Genomic DNA, 22221 nt, shown 5'->3' with positions numbered 1-22221 from the left:
TTCACAAATCTTAGTTATTGAAACAACCCACGTTTTTCACAAAGACGTGTTTCTGCCTAATTCACCAGGAGGAGGCAAGGCTGATTAGCATCGGGATGAAACAGACTGGCTTGAAATGCCAACTGCCCTTTGGTGGGGGACTCTGAGGACTTGAAGCACGGTTTGGAGATAAGAGGAAGAACAGCTTAAAAGGACACTGAAAACCCAGAACGGAATGTGATCAAAACCAAACTTTGCTTAGAAATTCCTCCTGATCCTCAAAAATCTCTCAGCCATCCAAAACATGAGCTCACAATGCCAACTGATCTGTTTGACGCTCACCGATCCCTGGGTTTTCTAAAAGTCACAGGTCTATCAAGCTAAACAACACAGTAAATTGCATTCACATCATGCATTTACGCTCCTCTAGTCTGAGCTGTCTATTGTAAATATAATAAATTTGTACTGACAGTACATTTCAGAAAATGCACACAAAACCCAAGTCACTGGGATTTGAGGTTGCCCCTTAAGCAGGGCTGGAGAAAATTTGTCCTGTGCAAACACAGGTCCAAGCATGGCAGTTGATTCTCAGCATTAATGTGCAAACCTTTACAATCCCTACAGCTGTGCTCAGATCCACATCAGCTCTAGTTTCAAGTCCTTTTTTCAGCTCGTTCCTGCCTTCTTCTCTCAGACCATGAACACGGAGCAGAAGCCAAACCTCTTTGCTGGACGCAGGATGTGGAGGCTTTTCTGCCCAACCACACAGTCCTTCCACCCCATCCCAATCGCCCAAAGACATTAACAAACAACAGAAAGGGCAAATCAGTCTGAGAGCTGGTTTTAAAACCAAATAGCTTGGAAATTACTTCAGTCTTAAATCCAAGTTTGAAGGTCACCTTTATATTACCTTTAATGCTTGCAAGATAAAAAGGGAAAGGTTTCAGAGGTGCTGAGCGCCTACAACTGTCCGTGGTCTGTAACATGTAACGTTTGTGCTCTGAGACTAGAGACGAGCTACTGGAGGTAAGTGAAGCAGGAGAATAAATGCATTAGCAACACATCTACCTTCAAGAAGGCATTGTTCCTTACATTTCCAGCTTACATTAATACATCTCTCTTGCTCAGTTCACGTAGCTCTTTCACAGAGAGATATCATTAACTTTTCAAGAGATACAAAATAGAAGGGCATGCCTTTGAACTTGGATCAGTTCAGAGATAAGGCATTATCTGGTAATAATCCAGGTTTTTCTGAAACTCGAGGGAGCCAACAACTGCTATTACAATGCAGCTGCTTAGCAGAGAATACCGGGCAACACTTACACCTTAACAAAGCATTACATCCATTTTCCTTATTCTGTATGATTCTCCACCGAGTCACATGATCCATTAAAAAAAAAAATGTAGCTTTTACTTACAGACAACTTGTTTACACCAGCTGATATCACTAAAATAATACCTACTAAGGAAAGCACAGATAAAATAGCAAAGGCATCTTACAAGAGCTCCTACAGCACAATTCCAAGTCACGCCCTGAATTTGGGCTACCGGCTGCTGCTGGTGAAGCCAGCAACAAGTGGCTCAGGTGGCTACAGGTCCCTGCTTTCGGATAGGAACCACTAACATGCCTTCACCCTGAGAGCTGGATGCATCACCCAAGCTCAGGGAGGCAACGACTGAAGAGGCGCTGCCAAATTTAGGTCAGCTGGATGTGGTCCTTAAGGCCGCTGTTACATTCACTGCAGAGAATAAGCCACTGGAAGAAAAAAAAAAAAGCTCTTGGTGTATCTCACAGCAGGCAGATAGCCTTCAGCTGTGGGAGGCATTAACATTTAGCCATTTGAAGGCAATGGAGCTGTGACAATTTACAGAGCTCTGCCCACAGGCCTGGGGGCTCTTGCAGGGTTATGTCCCAGACTTTATTTATTTTTTTATTTTTAAGTCCATTACTGCATAGTAATGAAGAACAAGAGCAAATGAATTGTATCAATATAACAGCACTAAAGTGATAACACATGGAAAAGTGCTGATTTGAACTACATAGCAGCACATATAGCAAATGAATTTGTGTACTTTAATCAGCATGGTCAAGAAATACTGAAATGCGAAACAGATGAAGTTATAAAGCCACTTTAGCAGCTGCAGTTCCTCAGAGTTTTCTCAATTATGAAATTTCCAGATATCTGCTTCAACTGTATTTTAAGAAAAAGAAGGTAAATAGATAGTCTGTATTTTCAGGAGTAAAAGAGATTGAGCTTGCAGCTTGATTTGTACCAGAGTTGGCCTACAAGGTTCTTCAGTAATTTCATTGATCAGGAATAAACACATTAAGGTTAACAAGCGTTATGCTTGCTAATCCCAATCTAAACGAAGAGTCAACAGGACAAATCCACTTATTCTCAGAAGGATTTAGTTGTAAATATGTACATTACTGCTAAAACAAATTAGATGTCAGCTCAAATACCTGCAGGATCTATTTTCTTTACTAGTCAGTCTACAAGAAGAATTCAGAAGAGACATAAATTTGTAGTCACTTTGTCAAAAATCCTATTTTCTGTTTCACAGGCTACTGATAAAATCCTCTAACTTGCTCATTCATAAAAAATAAAATAAAATCTTAGAACAGACTCAGTTTATGCTACCCATCCTTTTTCTGAAATGTGAATTCAAACTGGTACAAGTTTGTGCTCTGCTATCAAAACACATCCCCTTAGGCTCCCAGCAATCTGAGGACAGAGCACCCTGTTATAGGGAATAAAATTAACACACCTCAAAAAAACCGCTCACCTTTCCCCGGAAAGTTACCAGTCTCAGCTAAGAGGCAACAATGGGTAACACGCATATTCCCAACATGATTAAATACTAGGAATCGTGTTGAGAGAAATCTCCAAATTTTATTTTATTTTTAATCCTGCTGGTAATCTCTACAGTGGTTTAGATTTACCTGTTGTATTTCCTCTCTGCAATGAACTAGGAGTACACAAGGCCAGGTACTGCTTCTCAGGAGTAAATAGCTGCTAATCTTGACCAGATCATTTGTGGTTGTGATCACACCTGGAAGCCATTACACAGAGTGGGCTCTGTTCAACCATTTGATTTTTCTTGCAGAAAGTGTCTTTTTTAAAAAACAAAAACAAAAAAAACTTGTCGTGTATAAAGCTTTGCAAAATACTAAAACTGGTGGTTAAAAAGGAGTAAACTGCCTTGCCAATGCAGAATTGTAATTTACCTTGACCAGCTTCTACATCTGAAACTAAAACATAGTTCCATTATTCAAAGAATTCTTTTTTTTTTTTTTTCTGGAAAAATAGGAAAGTATGAATCTTATAGCCGTCTAAATGTCATTCTCACTTCTTTCCAGGATGCACTTACTTTGGACTAAAAGATTGGGATTCATCTGATCAGATTTCAACATCTGTATCTGACTTGGTTGTCCAGGCTCCTTTCAAAATCAATGAAACTTAAGCAGGCATGTCTCTATGGCACAATTAAAATCATACCAAAGCAGGCATCTAAAGAAAGTTAAGTAAAGAGCACCTATTTTTCTTGGACAGGCAAACTAACGCAAATGTAGACAACTGCCTCATACATGTATAAAGCCAATAAAATTAAATTCCACTCAGATAAGATCTGTGGTGTACAAAGCATTGCTCATGAAGTGTAATAAAAAACCCACAGTGTGGAACAGCTGTTTTATGCTGCTTAGCCATAATATTTATTCAGGCCTATTCTAAATAGAAACAGGAGTCACCGCTGTGTGCATTAAATCATCTGCTCTCCCTAGTCTGGGTAACTTGAAGCTCTTCTAATATTTTAAAAGAGGGGAGATACCTTGATGAATAACCCATGGGGAAGACAACAGGCCTACTGTGTCCTAACAGCTGATCTCACGAACTTTGCTTAAGAAAAACTGTGTAGTCAATGTGCTGTCTTACAGGTATGCTCTGGCATTAGGGTGACTTACTTCTGAGTCTCGGTATGCTCAGAATATTTCTCAGGCTTCCAAGAGTAAATCCAGAGGAAATCATTTTGGTGTGAGGATGTGAATTTATCAGTTCAGTGAGGTTAACGCTGGCCAGCAGTTGCACAATATTTCCAAAGGGAACACCATAGAATAGGAATCACAGGTGGGCTGCTCTATCCGCTGCTCAGAAATGCTTTCTTCAGTTTGACACTCCTTTTGTACCTATATAGAGACATGTATTTTATACTCCTTTACATATTAATTTTATTTGGAAGGTAGGGAGACAAAATAATGTAAGGTACGTGCCAAAGATTATACAGCTGCAACGTAAAAGCTTGCTGTTTGCAGACTCTAGTCAGACCAATCCCAAATAAAGAACAACAAGAGAGGTGTAAGAAGAATACGTGGTAAGAATTTTGGGGAAAACATCATTTAGGAGAAAAAGATGCTGCACAGTTAGTATGGGCTTTGAGGAGAAACCGTAGAACCAAGTAATGGTAATGCTGCATTCATTCATAGGCAGCATGTTTTGTTTCGTATTAACATCATGCTGCCAGAATACCTTAGAGATATAAAAGAATAAAATTGGTGAGTTTCCTGCATTGTAATTTGTGCTTTTTGACAAAATAATCTTTGATAATATTTTACATCGATTCTGCTTGTTCCTTCCACTCTTAACAGTTATGAGCTTGCTTGGCACGTGGCTCTTTTTGCACTTCCTTGTGACAAGAAGCATAAATACAGAGGCAGCAAAACTGCAATAATCATCTTCACACCTTGCCAACAAAAAGAGCTGGGTTTTTGACTGATGTTCAAAAGGCTGTGCTAACATGCACCTCAGAATTGAGTCCCAAACATATCTGTATTGCTTCCATAATGTTTTATCTATATATCAATGTCATGTTCCCGTGATGGGGAAAAGGTTTGCTTCTTCCCCTGTTCTCTGTGGCTGGCTGAGACAGGCAGGAACCCTCCACGTTGCGCTGTGAGGACAGGGGTCACTTGCATTACTTACAGTGTCTGTAGTTTACACTTTTCAATTAGGAGGTAATCAGCACGTCATTATGACTGAAAATTGTTCGCATGACCTTTGGACCGATTTTCATCTGGTGAATCCCCAGGGGCAGCTTGACTGAAGGAATGACAGGAGAATGAGCTGAGCGAGACTCATGATAAATAAGAACAATTATCACACTTATTATCTGATAAATAATGTATCGTGATTCGCCATTAATCCATCACAAAACACCTACTTCAGGAAAAAGCCTTCAGCCTGACTTCCTTTTGTGTATCCCCACTTAGTGTCAGGTATTTGTGTTAAAGCAACATAAAAGAAGTGTTTACTCAGAAGCAGAGAGCCGCCTCTGCATCCTTGATTATTTCAATCAGGGAGGATGAATTATGGCCCTCGTAGAAGCAACAAATTGATTCTTCTGACTCACCGCTGCATGTTTAAGTACCAGAAGCCCATCACAGGAATAGGCAGTAAACACTCTGATCCTCTAGGTCAGAAAAGATTTCAAACCACTTCACACGTTACAAAGATTATTATTCTTTGTTTTCATGCGTAAATGCACCGAGATAAGTGCAGGAGATAAGGCAGGCAGGGACAGAATTTCTCCTAAATAGGGTAGGTGTAGAAGTGCAGACTTCTGACTCACGAGCAGGGCAGCCTCCGCTGGGAGTTCTCCAGTGACTCCCATCTCCGGCCTGCTTGCTGCTCCCCATCTCACAGGTCTCACCCCTGCCTCAGAGACAGAGCAGGACGTTACGCCGCACACAAGCATGTATTAAGGAAACCAGCACTGATTTCCATAGGGTGCATTCGCTGCTGCCCCACCGTCCGTCACGTTGTAATTGCTGCAGAGATGGGCGGCACTGGGGTATAAAAGGTGATCTCTTCCTAATTTTATTCTGCCTTCATTTGTGAACAAAACCCTTTGCTATCTAGCATCCTAGCTGGACGCCTACATAAAATGTTCAGATTTTGGAGCGAAGTGTCACCATGCATATTAGACACCCAAGCTTAATTGGATTTGCCTGACTAAAGACACAGAAGAAATCAGTACCGAAACAAGCATACAGACCGTGCACTCTTCCCAACCCTGCCACAGTCACCTGGCATGCAGAGGTCCCTTTGCTTGCGTAGTCAGTGCCTGGAGAACAAGCCCAAAGCAAGAACCCACCAGCTAAAGAATTCAGTTCTCTAGCAAAAAATAATACTGCTTGAACAGGAGCTTACCAATGGGTACTTAGCAAATGCTGAATCCATTCAATAAATTCTTAATGTAGGAAGGAAAAACAAAACATTATTTTGCTACATGCTTTCATTGTAGAAATTCCAGCAAGTGGAAATACATGCTAGTCACTGATACTCAGTAAACAACCTGGACTTCTTGAAAATTCACTACCTTTGTCCCAGGATATTTCATTTATTGATTCAGTGCCATTTTTAAAGTGTGTTTTATGTTGTCGTTGTTGTTTTTCCCTTTTATTTTTAGGGAAATGTATTTTTCCTTTTATTTTAAAGGGAAATATTTTTCCCTTTCAAATTATTTCTGCTCTTATATCCTTCAGCCCTGGTCCCCATTATGGTTCTATATTTGAAAGTTCATTTTTAACAGCTGTGCATGTTTGTTTAGACATTTTAGAAGTCTTGTAGAAAGCTGTTCCTATTTTTTTCAGTATTTTCTTCATGCATTTCATAGTATTCCTTTTTCCATCTTCACATATCCTCTTGTGTGCATCTGATCCTCCTTAAACTGTGCTTTACCTTCACACAATAAAAAATAAATAAAAACTTAAGTAAATCCCTAAGTAGCCAAACTATTGGGGAAAAAATAAAAGACTAGTTTTCGCATAATATCACTAGCTGTGAGAATTTTTTTTTCGTTCCAAAACACAGAACTATTTGGCTGTTTCAACTCCTGTATTTTCAAGTCTAACTCAGAACTCAGCAATATTTGTTTAAAGGGATATTTGAACATAAGCCTTCAGGTACCATGCACTTTCAGATAGCTCACACAAAATCAGAGGTAGAAAGGGATTAAAGAGAGAAGGGAAATACTGAGGAAAAGGCAGCAGGCTGCCAGAGAAAGGACCAGAAAAAAGGAGGCTACCAGCAGAGAAAGAGTCTTAAGGGAAATTTCACCTTAAATTTTACTCCGGCATTACCTAGACACAGAAAATGTCCTCACAGCAGTTAACCTGCAAAGTGAGGCTTTCTGATTAATTAGGGATTCCTACCACCACCCCAAGCCTCGTTTTTATTTCTAAAAATCCAGTGGTTCAAAAAATACCAAATGCTATGGTGACAGCTGTACCTTCTCAGTAGTGCCAGTCTTTAAGGTTTCACAGCCAAACATACATAATGTTAAGGACAACAATTATTATTTTTTTTTTGGACCTTTTACTCCTTTGAGCTCCCAGCTTCTTAGAAATCAATATTTTTGGAGCATTAGCTTGCTATTAAACATTTTTCACCAATAAGCCAGCTCAGCTGGAGTTTTTATTTAATGAGCTGTATTAATCATCAATCACCAGGTTTCCTAAAGCTCTGTTTTACTGAAAGAATGACATCTTTATAGAATATTCTTGCCACATTTTCCATGCAACTACCTACGCCAAATGGGCAAACAGATTTTGTGAGAATGAGATAAACCTAGCAGTAAGTCCAAGATGGCCACGTAAAGGTAAGCACTTTTCCCCTCCAAGTGCCTGCTTTCATGTCCATATTCATGCTTCTGTGTTCAGCACTCCTGAAGTTTCAGATTATGGATTTCCCTGGGGTCACTCACGTATGATATTTCTTTCTTTTAAATTTGAGCAAAGTTTATCCAGCCACTCAAGGAAAACAACAGTAAGAAGAATAACAGAAATGTATAATCAGTGCTAGAGGCTGGAAATAGAAATCTGGCAATCACTGGACATCGCTGTGTACAAACCTGACTCTGGTTGTCCTGTTCAGCAAATTCCTTAAAACACGTGCAACTTTATGGATATTCTTATTAGTGTATTCAGCCTCCTTTTTCATCAGCTGTTCCCATTTTTTACAGATGAGACCTTCCTCTTTGCAGGGAGGGCTCCGGAGAAGAGCCAAGGAGCACATTGCACAGTGGAGGGTGTTTAACTATCCAACCATGACCAAGGCATGAGCATACAACCCTGTGGTGACAAATGCAAACAGGCTGCTATGCCTAAGACTGTTGGGAGAATTCGCTCTTCTAAAATTTTCTGGGATCTTTCCCACAGTAAAATAGAAATCAAACGTAGGGTTGGACTGAGAACAATAGGTCATCTTTCAGCAGAAAGAAACAGGTAGAGGTGAGGTAATTTTATCCATGTATTGACCAATGGGGGAAGACGATCAGGAATTTGAAGGCAGACGGCCCTGCCAAAGCAAATGAGCAGGCCCTGGCTGAGAGAGGCATTTCTCCTGTTGCTCCTTGCTTGTAGTGCCATTATTCTCGCATTAAAATCCAGCAGGGGAAAATACTGAAGCAGAATGAAACAGACGTAGCTAAGAGGCAAAAAGGAGGAATAAAAAAAAAGGTTTACTAGGAAAACATGGTCTAGTAGAGCACTAAAATCTGAGCAGCTCTTAGGCAGGGCACCCTGCATCTCCGGGGAAGCGCTGTGCATCGCGAGTCCTGCCGTCATTAATGGGGTTCAGCTGTAGTTGGGCTCATAGGATCTGACAGCGCACAGCAGCTCGCAGGAAGTTTTCAGCACCCGAATAGTCACGCTGGGAAGTAAAGTAACAGAGAGCTTGAAACAGCTAGCATTTTCGGTCTGCCTTACATGCCCATGCACACAAATAAGAAACGCAACAACACAGCGAATTAAATGCTAGAGATTATTTGCATAAAACAAAGAAGTGATCAGACAAATGGTACGAAGAAAAAAAAAAGATTGGAGTGTATAAAATCAGGATGCAGGTGCTAGAAGGATCCCACAGTTTTTAAAGAGCTAGTACAAGAAATTGCTAGCGGCAATGACTTCCTAAAATCTTTGAGAACGGGCCAAGTCTCAGAAGGCTGCAGTGAAGGAAACAAACCGCCAGTCTTTAGGAAGGAAAACTCAATAACCTAAAAGACCAGAAATTAGAAACTCACATTCTAGCTATCAACAGATGAGCAACTGCAAAATCTTTGAAGTATGTTGGGGAAAAACAGAGCTAACACTGAACAGCAAAATGTAGGAAATGTCAGGCAGGGAGCAGTAACACGAACCAAGATGTTTAGCAATGCACGCTACCACCCTGGAACCTGCTGGAAGAATCTGATCTGTAACATCTAGTGGGAGGTGAAATTTTCTCCTGCGCTAAGGATCCAAGTTTCAGAAGTAACAGTCCTTGTTTTTCACATTAGCGCAAAATAACAATGCGGGGACCAGTGAGATCATATTGTATTTGATTTTTTTCCTATATGCCACAGTAAAAGAAATTAGACAGTGTAGTACCTCAAGTCCAAACACCTACCATGGTTATGTACAGTCAAAATCCAGTCCAGTTCTGGTGCTCCTTTACTGCTTTACTAAAATGTATCTCCTCTGCCCAAAACCATTCCCTTGCTGTCACATTTACGTCACTTGCATTGCTAAAAGTACTATCATTCATTTAGATAGAAAATATTTATTACCGAGAGCAAAAATTTCTGCCCTCAATCTCCTTGTCTTTCTGCTTATACTCAAGTGATTGAACATAATTAGATTATTTAATGATTTCGATTTTGAGTTACTTTTGGACATGCCACTACACTTCCATTTTCATCCCCTTCAGAATTAATGATGCCGGACAGCTGGCAATGCACCGAGCTGCTGAGCCAGCAGAGGGAGCAAAGAAGGATGGGTCATTCTCTCAAACACTCTACTGTTAATTTGAAGTTTATTTTCAATTAAAATTGGAGGGAGAAAGGGGGGGAAAAAATGGAAATTTGCATTTAAAAAAAAAAATCTAAAAACTATAGATTAGAGGACTGCATTTTATCCTCTCTTATAATGGAAGGAGAATGAAAACGAGCTAAAAATGCAATCAATTTCAGTAAGACCAGGACTTTGCCTTACCTACTCAGAAGCTAATCACAAAGGAGGAAGATTAATAAGGGTAGTGGCAATTTCAGTGACCCCAGACAAGTAAATACAATCCTGTGAGCTCCCCCTGTGACCCTGCTGGGGAGGGGATGCCTTCAGCATCTCTCTGCTTCAGTCTGAACTTGTAAAATTAGAGAGACATAAAATCTGGTTGCTCTGTAATAGTTGTACTGGGGAAAATGTGTTCTGATTGTCATGGGCTCAAACATTGCCATCTGGGGAACTGCAGGCAGTCCTTAGCTCAGATGGAGTTGCCCTTCAGACTGCAACCACTGAGGAAACCAAACAGGATTTGGTCACCCTTTCCAAAGGGGATACAATTTAGGGGAGCAGAAAGGGCTGTCCTGGCACCACAGGATTAGTAAAGGAACAAGCTGCCTCACCCAGACCTTCGCAACAGGCTGTGCAAGAGCACAGGCACGGACCAGAATGACGATGGCTTCTCCAGCATCTGATCAGAACTGCTCAGCTGCTAGCACCAGGGTTTGAAACGCTGCTGCTAACATACGTTACTTGCAAGCCGAAGCTGATAGGCAAGAAATTAAACCTGAAGGGATCCTTCTGCTGATGCTAATTGTCATCAGCTTGCATTTCATTAAATGTCATTCATTTGCATTTTGTGGCACCGCATTACTATACTTACCCCGCCATTAACAGCAGAGCCGGGGTGTGACAGCAGAGCAGCCTCCTGTCCTCTCCACCTGCTGAGAAAAACCCCGTGCCACACAGGCTGGGGGAGCTGGCACCAGGGAGAGCAGCAGCCAGAGGTTTTGCAGTAGCCTCCATGTAGCAAGAGTCTCGGTACACAGTGGCTCTGGGTGGGTTTTTGCATCTTGAAGCACTACAAGTGACGATGCTGCAACCAGTTCCTTTTCTGGCCTCGCTGACTTTTTCCTCTCTAGCGTCTTTTATCCTGCCTGTCAGCCAGCTTGCTCTGCTCTTAGCACAACTTTTGACACACACTCAGCCCACAAAGCTGCCCAAGCCAGGCGGCTTTAGGAAAAAAAAGATGTGAAACTTACAAACAACATCCAATAAATCACCGTATTATTTTAACCAGCCCTTATGGCCAAACAGAATAGATGGCAAGTCTGAGATGCAGCGCATTTGGGGGGCATTGTTTACACAACTCAGTTACTCGGAGCAGCTCCTGGGTTGCTGCTGCAGCCTCGAGGTTACACACTGCTGGTTTTCTATGACAGCTTAACAGATCCACAAGGAGGCTGGAGGAGCAGGGCAGCCCCAGCTCAGCCCCTTGTCCCACCACGTCCCACCTCCTGCCGGCCTGTGCAGGACTGCCACGCACCTGGGGCCGGGCTGGGAGTGCAGCTGCAGCCACACACACAGCGTGACTGCAGTGGAGTTGCTGCAGCTGGAGGCGAAGAAGGGGCTCCTCTGAGTATCATCTGTCATCCGTGTTGTCGCTACGGAGCTAGGATGATCAGCTCTATCAAAGACCCCTCTGACATCCTGGAAACAGCTTAATGCACTCCATCAGTTCTGCAAGAGATACGTTTTGAACAAAATTCAAAGGGGCTGGGAGCACACTCGGGTTAAGAAGAAGCCAGAAGCTTTCCACCTGCTGGAAACCAAAGGTCATCAGATAAACACGGCACCAAATGCAGCCACAGACACAGCCCCCCACACACACGCTCCCTCACTCCCCCTCCCCTGCCCTGCCTCGCTCTCATGTCAGTGTAAGTAATACCCAGGCACCACAGTAAAACTGATCCCAGGCACGCAGAGCCTGTACTGCTGCCTTCTGCTTTGCAAAATGAGCGTGGCACTGCAGGAGCTTCTCCTCACCCTGTACCTCACCCATCTGGGGTAAGTGAACCATGCAGACGAAACCTCCGGTTAACAAGCTGGAGCACACTTATTTTCCATTCTTTGGCCTCGAGAGGTGCATTTCAGGCCACTTTGGTCCTCCAAAAGCAATGTTTTGTTGGCCCTAACTGCTGCTTTCCATAGTGAAATCTTTTCCAGAGGAACATAACTGTTATGCCTGTAGTGTTACAGGCATCTCACTTAGAAGCACAGGCCCAGCCCTAGCATCACTGGAAACCTCAGCCAGTATTCTATTTTCTCCCCATTTTTAACAACAGCCTCTACATTACAAGTATCTGCTGCCTTCCAGAAGTGTATTAAATGATGCAACAAACTCATCTCATTTTCATTCCAACTGGAATTAAAAACCAAGGGATTTTAATTATTGATTCATTGTTGGTCTGTTATTCTTTAAAAACTTGCAGCCCTGTGCATGTTTGTTCTTGAAAGCAAGCTCTGCCTCCACTGAGCAGCTGCAGGATCACACGCTGTGGGAAACCTCTCACACGGTGTTTGATGTACTGTACCACAGCTCTCCTGCTTCTGATTTAGCACCTTTTCGTAGGATTTATGTAAGTTGTTCTTCGTTGGTAATGTTCTTATGTTTTGGAGGAAATTAAAAATCAAAACAAAGCATGAAAACTATTTGAAAGAATTTAGAGCAGAAAATTGTTTTGTTTTAGAACATATGGCAATCACAAAAGGAATTTTAATTAAGAGGAACAAAAGAAACAAGAGGGCTGACCTTTCAAAACTGGAGATCAGTAATGAACTTCAGCACCAGACATTTCAACGACCTCAACATGTTCAAGTCACGTGTCCCAGGTTTATGCACCAAGAGTTTCATACCCCAATCATTGCAAAAAGCCAGGGTTAGACCCTCTGCTAGCATCAATCAACTGGTGAATGCAGATTGCATTCCCTGTAGCCATACTGGCTAACACAAACCGATAGCCTCATCCTTAGATTTATACTGTTGTACAAGCTCTGTTTCCTCCGCCAAATCAATAGGCTGTACAGTTTATTTTCACAAGGGTTAGTTTCCACTTAAGAGTTCATGTAATGAGATGGACATGTTAAATACCGAAGAATATGAACAGCACTGCGAACAACCTCAATTGCCCCCCTAGGCTTAGAGACTGTTTTTGAGGATTTGCTATATGTGCTTCCAAGACCATGGAATTCAGGTGTAGGAAAAACAGAAACTCATTTTATATTTTGGAATACAAAAAAAAAAAAGAGGAAAGCGCTCATAACTCTCACCATAATCAACAATTACGATGATCTTTTAACTAGTCACCTCTGTTTTACTGACACACACAGGAACTACAACTGTACCTGCCACAACCTAATACCAGGATTTGGAAACCCTGCTAGCAGACTCAACCAGCAGATGCAATCATCCATCTTGCCAACCTTTTTTCCCCTGAAAGTCTCCTAGTTACAGCAGCATTTTACTCTGCAAGTAAATTAGTCTGCTCAGAGCTCCATGTTGCTGCAGCTAGCCTATTTCCAGTATCTAAGCTTCCCAGGTGTGATGTGTTTATACTGCATGAAGGGCTAACCTTGCCCTCACACAGTTTCTCTTTGACATCAGCTTTGTAGTAAGGGATAGCAGTCTACTTCTGCCTCACACTACCTTCTGTGGCCAGTAAGGAAAGCAGTCTTTACTCTCCTCTTGACTCCAGCGTCCTCTCACATTTCTCACCCATCGTCCCTGGAGAAGAAAGGCACCTAGCACATTTGAATCAATCCCCCATAGCTATTGCTTCCTATCACAGGTATGTGGTCCAAGGCATAATGTCATCCTTAAAGGTTATGTCCATCCTGTTCACTTTCTTTACGGGGGAAAGAAAAAAAAAAAAAAAACTTTTTATGTTTTTCTCCTAAGAGGGAAAATGACCTTTCATTGCAGAAAAACATACTAGCTGCACCATTAACGCTGAGGAGTCAAGTCCTCGCTGCTTTGATTGAAGAACTGTGCAAACAGACGTCCTCCTCTCACTGCTGTAAAACTGGAATGCTGCATTTTGTGGTATTTACATTAGTTGCTGTCAGTTGCACTTAATGCAAACCGTACATATGCCAGTTACGGTACGTTATAAAACTGCCTTTCACTTAATAGAAGGAACCCTTTCCACCCAACAGGCATGACATTTAGTGTGTCACATCAAGGGATGCCAAACATTGTCTGCCATCAAAGGTTTCAATAACAACATATGTACCTATAGCTCAAGTAAGCGTACATGTTAAAGAAAAGCTTTTAATGACATAAGATATGCCATCCTTATAAAAATACCTCATTGCCTTGTTTTTGACACTCAGTTTGACCGATATAGTTCATTAGTACTTAAGTTGCGCTGTACAGAGATGTTCTTCCCACTCCAGACAGGAAAGATAGCAGGGTTTGGCCAATTAAGCCATTTCAATAGATGAAAGTCTTTGATTGTCTCCATACGTGTAACAGCAGATCTTTATTTCTAAAATAAAGCTCTGACTATATGAAGGGCCAGGGAAATCTGTTTCCACCTTCCTCAGTTTCTTGTCTTTTTTTTTTTTTTGGACAGAAAACAGAGGATTTGGAATAATGAATCATCATTTTGATTGCAATGACTAGCAGTAAAGAGAAACTGATACTATAGATTACTGCAGCGATCCACAAGTACAGGGTGTGCTTCCACTTGGCTTTGGTTTAACATGTTAAACTTTTGAACATTACCCAGAATATACAGACTACTTTACAAACATTAGTCGTAGAATATTTGGGGCCAGAAGGGACCTTAAAAGTCATCTACTTCTAACCCCCAACTAATAATAAGCAGGACATTAATGGTGGGTATTAACCATACTTTTCTGCTTTCTGAAAAATAGAGAGTATCTAGGTACCACAGATGATCCCTGAAGAAACCCAGGCATTCCTGGAGTACCTCTGGACTTGAAATTCATGCAGACCACTATTACCCACTGCTGTCAAACATCTGCTTTCAGTGCCGTGCAGCTGGGATGAGTACTGATGTAGTGTCACACAGACAGAAGAACACTTTTGTACTAGCTGCTCCCTATGAAGTTATGACGTTGACAATTTGGAAACCATAGGCATAACACCTCTTCAGTATTCCTTTGCACTACTAGTACATAGTAGTGCAGTAGATACTTTCCTCAATAAAATGCCTCAAGTCCCGAGCATTATTACTTACTCAAGCGGGGAGGGTCTGTATGGTCATCTGTTCATTCACTGGGATGTATGTCAAAGCGATTGCCCTGCATTATGGAGCAAGCCTGACTTTGTGTCTTAGAAAGTTCATTTTTAAATGCATGTCTTCAACGACACTTGCCATGATTACCTCCCCCCCAGCCCAAGTAATCTGCAGTGACTAGCACAGTCTTTGAAACAGGCAAGAAACTGAGACACAAAGACAATACAATATTAGGGAATCAATCTTGCAGAAAAAATGTAAAAGTCAGTATTAATAACTTCTGTAATGTTTTCCAGTTAAAGATGGTCAAATGAATAGCTAAGCTGGCATTTGAAATGCAGGGTACAACTCTTGTTGCTCGGGTTTGGCATTCAGATGTTTATAATTATAAGCCAGTCATACTTAGTCTCTTACAGAGACGTGGCCTTTTCTGCCCTGTTTCTCAGAAAAGCAGAGTGTGAGTATCTGCACTACTACTGAGCCTGCAATACAGAGCCAAATCTTGTCGGCTTTAATCAGACAAAAGCCCTAACTCCCAGAGTGGGTTTACCTACACAAGAACGGGAACCTTTAGCTAGGAATATCTAAGCAAAAGCTTATTGTTTGAAATTCATTTCAACAGAAAATGCCTGGAAACATCCTCAATGTACCTCAACCTCGCATTTTCTTTGTCAGGCAGTTATAAAGGTAACACAAGCTTCAGCCTGGCCAAAACACCATGCAATTCAAAAGCATTGCTCTGCATGTCACCAGGTAAAAGGATGAGGAGTACCATCGGGCTAGGATGCTGCACACACACTTTATTTAAGTCCATTATCCACAACCATCAGCAAATGAAGGTCTCTTGCAGGGAGGCCAAAGACCCTGGAAGATGGCTCCCAGCCCGCTTCTCAGTGCTGGAGACAGAACCCAGGCTTGGGGATCAAATCATCTAGGTACCCTGGGCAGTCCCAGGCACAGGAGCATCCCAACACCTCTACAGTCATTAGAGGGCTTCCTGCATTACTTTTGTCCAGGACAGAGGATTTGTCTGTCAACTATCTCTCAAGCTGCAGCTGTGGGTGCCTGCCCACTGCTGCAGGCCTGCCATAATACCTCCATCCTCAATGGTGGTTTGTTTTTTTGGTTTTTTTTGTTTGTTTTGTTTTTAAGAGAAGAAGCCCAACTAAGATAAGTCAACAAAGGCAAGAAACTCAACTTCCCTTAGTGATGTTTACACCCTCACTACATCACCTACCCCTGCACACCAGTACCACCAGCACATCTCCATTTCCACACCCCTTCCCATCACTATCATAGGCAGGTACACACCACCTTCCCTACCCCTCAGCTTTACCTAGGAGAGACCAAGATCAGGTAGCCTTTTACCACCCAGATTTACTCCACACACCCAATCCACCCAGCTCTCCCTCCAGCAAGAAGCCCTCACCCCTACCCCAGCCCTGCTGCCCTAAGCACCGGCTGGGCTGAAATAGGGCCTGGGCCAGGTGGGGCTGGTCAGGGCCATCAAGGCCTGCTGGGCAGAAAGCTGCAGGCTGCAGATGTGGTCTTCCTATCCATATATATATACATATACATACATAAATACGCACACACACACACACACAAGAATTAAAATTAAATCTCACTTTACCTTCCTGGCTGCCCTTTGATACTTCCAGCAGGGCAGAGGGACACGACTGTGTTGCTTGGGGCTGTCTGTCCTGCCGAGGGTCTTCTCACCTCAGGTGGCAGGCGTCTGAGGAGGGCTGAATGCTCATGGCAACCTGTGCTAAGCTTCAAAACACCCTCAAATCACCCTCAAAACACTGTGTGTGTTCAGCAGCCTGGTCTGCTGCAGCCAGGGCAGGTGATAAAAAGACTACGGCCTGATCTAGCAATGCATGAAATGGTGCTTCACAGGCCTACCTGTTTTCCAAATATATTAACCTGCCCTGATAGCCTCCCTTTTCTAAATAAATATGCTGCCTGATGTGCCCTTACTTGCAAGCTGGTGACAGGTGCTTAAGCTGGACAATTATTGCGTGAGAAGGACGTAATTAACAAAGAGTTGTCATGTTTGGAAATCTGTGATTCAAAGAAGGAACAAACAGGTGGCTAAGCCACTCAAATAAGTGGCTTGTTCAGGTCATTACCAGATCAGCCTTTGTTTGGAGGTTCTTTGGTGCCCCATCAAAATCCCAATGAGTGCCATTTACATTACATCTTTTGTGGGGCATTGTAACAAATGCTCATTTATGCCTAGAAAGCAATAGCTTCATTTCTTGCCTCATGGAAAAGCAGATGAATGGAAGGATACTTCTGCAGAGCAGAGAAGATTATCAGGGGTTTAGTGACTGCTGAATTTTGCATTTACCAAAGCACATCCTGAGACTCTGGTAGAATGCTTTAGGCTAAAAGCGGGACTTTCAGATCCTAATATGGAGCAGACAATGGGGTGGCAGGATAAGGGAGAAGGGAATTGTATTAAGCATGCAGATCAGCTATCACAGATCATCCCTACAGCCAGCACGGGAGCACAGCTACCCAGCGCATCGCAAGCAAAAGGCATTTCAAAAGCAGGAAATAAAAACCAAAATGAATTCAGAGAATCCCCTGCACCAAGCCAGAGTGCAAAGCCTGCTGCCTACAGCACTCATCCTGCAGCTCCCTGTGGGGAGAGGAGAGGAAGAGCTGCGGATTCAAATCGCTCAGGGATCCTGTCCTGTATTTCAGGAATCAGGGAGAAGACAGCTTCTGCTCATCTAAATGAGCTTATGCTTACACCACACTGTGAGCAGGTGGATGTTTAGGGAATGCTTTTGTGACTGGTCAGCCATGCTTACCAGAAAATATATGCATTTTAGCCTACCATTGGTGGTTTTGCTGTTTTTTTTTTGTTTGTTTGTTTGTTTGTTTTTGGTGTTTGTTTGGTTTGGTTTGGTTTTTGCCAAAAAGCATCCTGACAGTGTAAGCATTATTCCAGCTAAACAATGCTTTTCCAAAAGCCTTAAATAAAATAAAGATTTTGCTGGAAATAGCATGAGTAGCTCTTACTCTCTAAGCATTTATTTTCTGTGGTGGAATCCCAATCCATCTCTAGCAGTCCTGCTATTAAGAGAAAAAAAAAATTAATTTGAAGCTAGTCACTTGGTCCTTCCTCAGGTTTTGGTGAAGGAAGAATATTAGTCAAACAGAAGAGAAATGACCCCAAATGGCCCCTACTATTCTCAGCAGGCTGGACAGAGGTAGCAAACACAGCACAAGCCCCCTTTCCATCAGGAGGTGAAGCCATGCTGTGCTAGCCAGACTTATTCAGCAAGGAGGCAAAACTTCTCTCTCACTGGCCCAGTCTCACCCCTCCCAAATAAACAACAAATGGGGGCAAGGGGGACAGCAGATGTGATAGACAGTCCTGTCTGTACCCAAGCACAAACCATGGAAGAACATCTAGGAAAGAAGAACTTTCCCTCGCTTTGAGAAATAAAGACACCAGAAGACAGCAAAAACAGAAAAAGGAGAGAGATTCTAATATCAGGAATCACCACCGGCATCCAGTATCCTCACTGAGATAGAGGAGACAGCCTTTCTCTGGGAAATTTAAAGTCCAGACTGTAGACATTTTTATCTGCCACTTTAAAAATGCTTTTATAGTGTGTGTCAGGTATTTTTTGCTCTCTCCCTGTCATGTGCGATTGCAACACCAATGGAAAAAGGCCCTACCTCCATCTTGGATTAATCCAAGTGGCATTTCGCCTCTAGTATTTTTATATAGATACTGTCAGTCACATCAATTTTAAAATCTCGTTTTAGTCAGGACAGCCTTACAAATGCTGCCTGACTTCCCTGGAATTGCCCGCAAGTATCTATATTTACTCTTATTTCCCTGATGTTTTTTGTTTATTTGTTTGTTTTACAACCACTCTTCCCTGTAATCTGACTGGCAAACCCACAAAGCAAGCAGAGAGCAAAGAAGCAGGCCCTAGAAGCTACAAAGTGGGGAATAAGTCTAAATATTTCAATTTTAAAATCACTTTTCCTCTAAATGCCCTTCAAGCTTTAGATTTACCTTCTAGAGAGCTCGATCTATTTTTAGTTCACAGGGTCAGGAGACCTTTCGTTGCCAATTGCTAGATGGCCAACAGTTCAAAAGCTATTGACCAGCTAGGAGAGCAATAGTACAAAACTGTTTTAGGTCTCATGACCCTGTCTCAGCCAAATGGATTGTTTTTGAGAAGCTCTAGGGATAATAAATTATATAGCCAAATAGACACATTAAAACACTTTGTCTGCACAGAAGACCAGAAAGTGCGGTGGTGATGATAGGCCACGTTTTAACTGTATAATGAGCATAGGTCAGATAGTGGCTTTTAATTTACTTAGAGCGCAGTCGTTTGGATGTTAAGACCTCAGTTCCTCCATCAGGCAAGGGAAGCTAAAAACACGACTCTGAAATCTCCTCACAGCTTAATCCAAGTGAACTCACTTCACACCATTTACCTCCCTTACAATTAATTTTGGGACAATGTCAGGCAAATAAACATACAAATAAAAACAAAGCATTGCACTATTGCAGCAGTCCTGTGGCAAGGCAAACCTCTCTCAAAGAGAGAGGAGAACAAACAGGAAGGGCTACTAAGGGACTAACAAAATAACAAAGCCTCATTTTTTAGCAAATCTCCTACGAATTTGATATAAAGCCACAAGAAGAAAGGAAGGAGCCACTGATAACAAGTTGCACAATGCAGAGTTTCTTGCATCGTAAAACCAAGACTTGAGCACCCGGTGCAGAAGCGTAATGGCGTGTGCTGTCTCTCTGGAGCCAGGGCAGTTCTCCCCAGCTCCAGGATGAGTGAACAGGACGGCAGCTGAGGAAAAGGATAAGGTAGAGGGAAGAGCAGTCTGACAGAGAAGGTATAGGATGTGCTGCGGTGGCCTTGGGTGCCGCTCTGCCAGGAGAATGCTGCAAATGTCATCTCCTAACCCTTGGAGTAGCCTAATTAACCCTGCAGAGCTTTCTGAAAGAAACAGAAGAGGAAAAGCAGAATGGTTTAATGACCCATTAACCAATTGATGTGGGTTTATATTTTAACTGAGCTTAAGGCTTGTGAACCGAAGCAGAAAAGAACTTTGTTATTGGCTTGGCCCAGCCTTTGCCAGAAGGGGTCAAGTTCATTTTTCAGACTTTGAGAAAGTCTGAGATAGCATAAAAAGGAATAAAAAAAGAAATTAAAAGGAAAGAAAACCCTTAAAGAAAAAGATTCTGTTAAGGAAAAGCCATGGCCTTTTCAATTTCTCTGAAGTTACAAAGCACCCCTTAATGTTCTTCAGTCCCTCCCTTCATGCAGCTCAGGGTACTTGTACCTGCGTCACTGCCGTAGTGGGGCACAGCACCTGAAACAAGCCACTACAATTCTTTTTTTTTTTTTTTTTTTTTTTAGTATTTCTTGCTGTGGACTCACAGCAGCTCCCTTCAAGGAGCAGAGTCCTGTGAACCCTTTGAGTTTGCTGACAGAAATTCATTCTGCATCCATAATGCCAGGCAGCTGCAAGCGATCCTAAAATCCACTTAGTTCACACATCATTAAAAAAAAAAAAAAAAAGGATTATTAGCTTAAATATAGCTTTCCAGGTTAAGGCACATTAAATGCCAGCCTAAAGAGTTTTATATTGACAGTGACAGCAGGATTTCAGTCCCTAGAGCTGGGTGTAGGTGTTTGGCAGCTCAAGACAATCAGACAGATGTCTTCTCCTTCCCAGCCTTTAGTCATCCATGTACCTCTGCTAGTTTGTTATTCTAGGCAGCTGTCTATTTTACTGGTATGACAAGGCTTGCATAAGCCAAGCCACTTAGATGCATACTTTATCCATTTTCCCCAGGACTAGTTTTGCTCTAACACACACAGAGTCAGTTTGTTTTATCAAATCAGGAAAAAAATAAATAAAAAAAAAAACTCCTAGACATCAGGAAAAATACACAAAGGAAGTCCCACAGAGCATGTGCGTCAGAGAGCAAACAGTACATCCCAAATTTGTCTTCTGGAACAGTGAAATCATAACCAGAAACTCTGAAGCTCAAAGACATATTTGGATTTCAGCCTCAACATATGGACCTACATAAGGTCACTAAAGCAAGCATCTGAACAGAAAATGCCTCTCCTGCAGCTTTTCTGCATGCAGTTGACATATGTTTTTTTGATGGGACATGTTCCCTCTTGTTATTACAAACAGCATCAGGACTATCTGTTACTTCTATAGTAGCTGTAACTCCACTGATTTCGGAGGAGACACAGTGTATAAGCAACACTGACAAGTCCAGAGTTGCCTGTTTATTTTTATTGGCCCTAGCCTCTCCGTATAGACAGAAGATGTAATGAATCTGTCATCAGTATTTACTCATCCCCCATCATCCCCATACCTCAACACCTCATAATCTTTAATGTATTTGCCCTCACGCTCTCGGAGGCAGTTTTGTTGTTTTTAATCTCACAGGTGAGAACTCGAGGAGAGGGATGCACACGGGCTTGGACTCTCATTCTCTCTTTAACTCAGATTCCCCATTTGTAAGTTACAGACAGAACCCCTTCAGAAACCTGCAGCAGATCAGGGTTTCAAGGCTGTTTCCCAGCCTGGCCCAGCAGTCACAGGTCTTTCCCCAGTTCCTCATGCAAATGCTGTCGCAAGATGGGGAGCTACTGCCCCAGCCCCTGGGCAAGCACGAGCACCAAGCATCAAGCACCAAACACTGAGCATTTCTGCTACTCGGAGGCAGGAGGGGCTCAGGCTTCACAGCACATTTCCCCACAGATCCATCTCAGGCAGCACTGTTATTAACTGTTAATTCCCTACAGCACGCCTGATGCTGTGCAAAGGGGATGGCTGTTGAAAGGAAGCTGACTTCACACAGTGAATTGATGTGGTTTTCGTCCTTTACCATCTCCCTCTCTTGCTTTTTTGTCTTTTCAGTCAATCAGAATTCTTTAAAACTCCGTGTGAAAAGTAAATAACCAGCCCCAGCTCATTTCACCTCCTAACACAAGCTGTAAATAACATATTCCCAGTCATTCATATTCTGTGACTTGAACTTTATGCTGAAGGGGGTTATGTGTGTTAGCACTGGAAACATATCTCTAAGGCAGGCTGTGCCTAGTAGTTAATAGTTACGTGCTGCATACCTGGGCTGAG

General features: G+C 42.3%; 1 long non-coding RNA gene across 15 annotated transcripts in view; it reads right to left on the bottom strand.

The window, feature by feature from the left end:
* Positions 1-22221, bottom strand: part of LOC310898529 — a 194256-nt gene that overhangs the window by 137533 nt on the left and 34502 nt on the right. Inside the window, exons 1-2 of one of the 15 annotated variants that reach the window (XR_014583364.1) lie at positions 16691-17889; positions 11340-11533 (exon numbers count right to left, since the gene is read on the bottom strand). The exons of 1 other annotated variant lie outside the window; for it this stretch is intronic. This is a non-coding gene — a long non-coding RNA (uncharacterized lncRNA). 13 more of the 15 variants (XR_014583366.1, XR_014583368.1, XR_014583365.1 and 10 more) reach the window with 13 other exon arrangements.

The sequence above is a fragment of the Anser anser genome (genome assembly GCF_964211835.1).
Source record: "Anser anser genome assembly, chromosome: 4".
NCBI lineage: Eukaryota > Metazoa > Chordata > Aves > Anseriformes > Anatidae > Anser > Anser anser.
The sequence above is the reverse complement of the archived record's forward strand: the minus strand, read 5'-3'. Positions and strand labels throughout refer to the sequence as shown.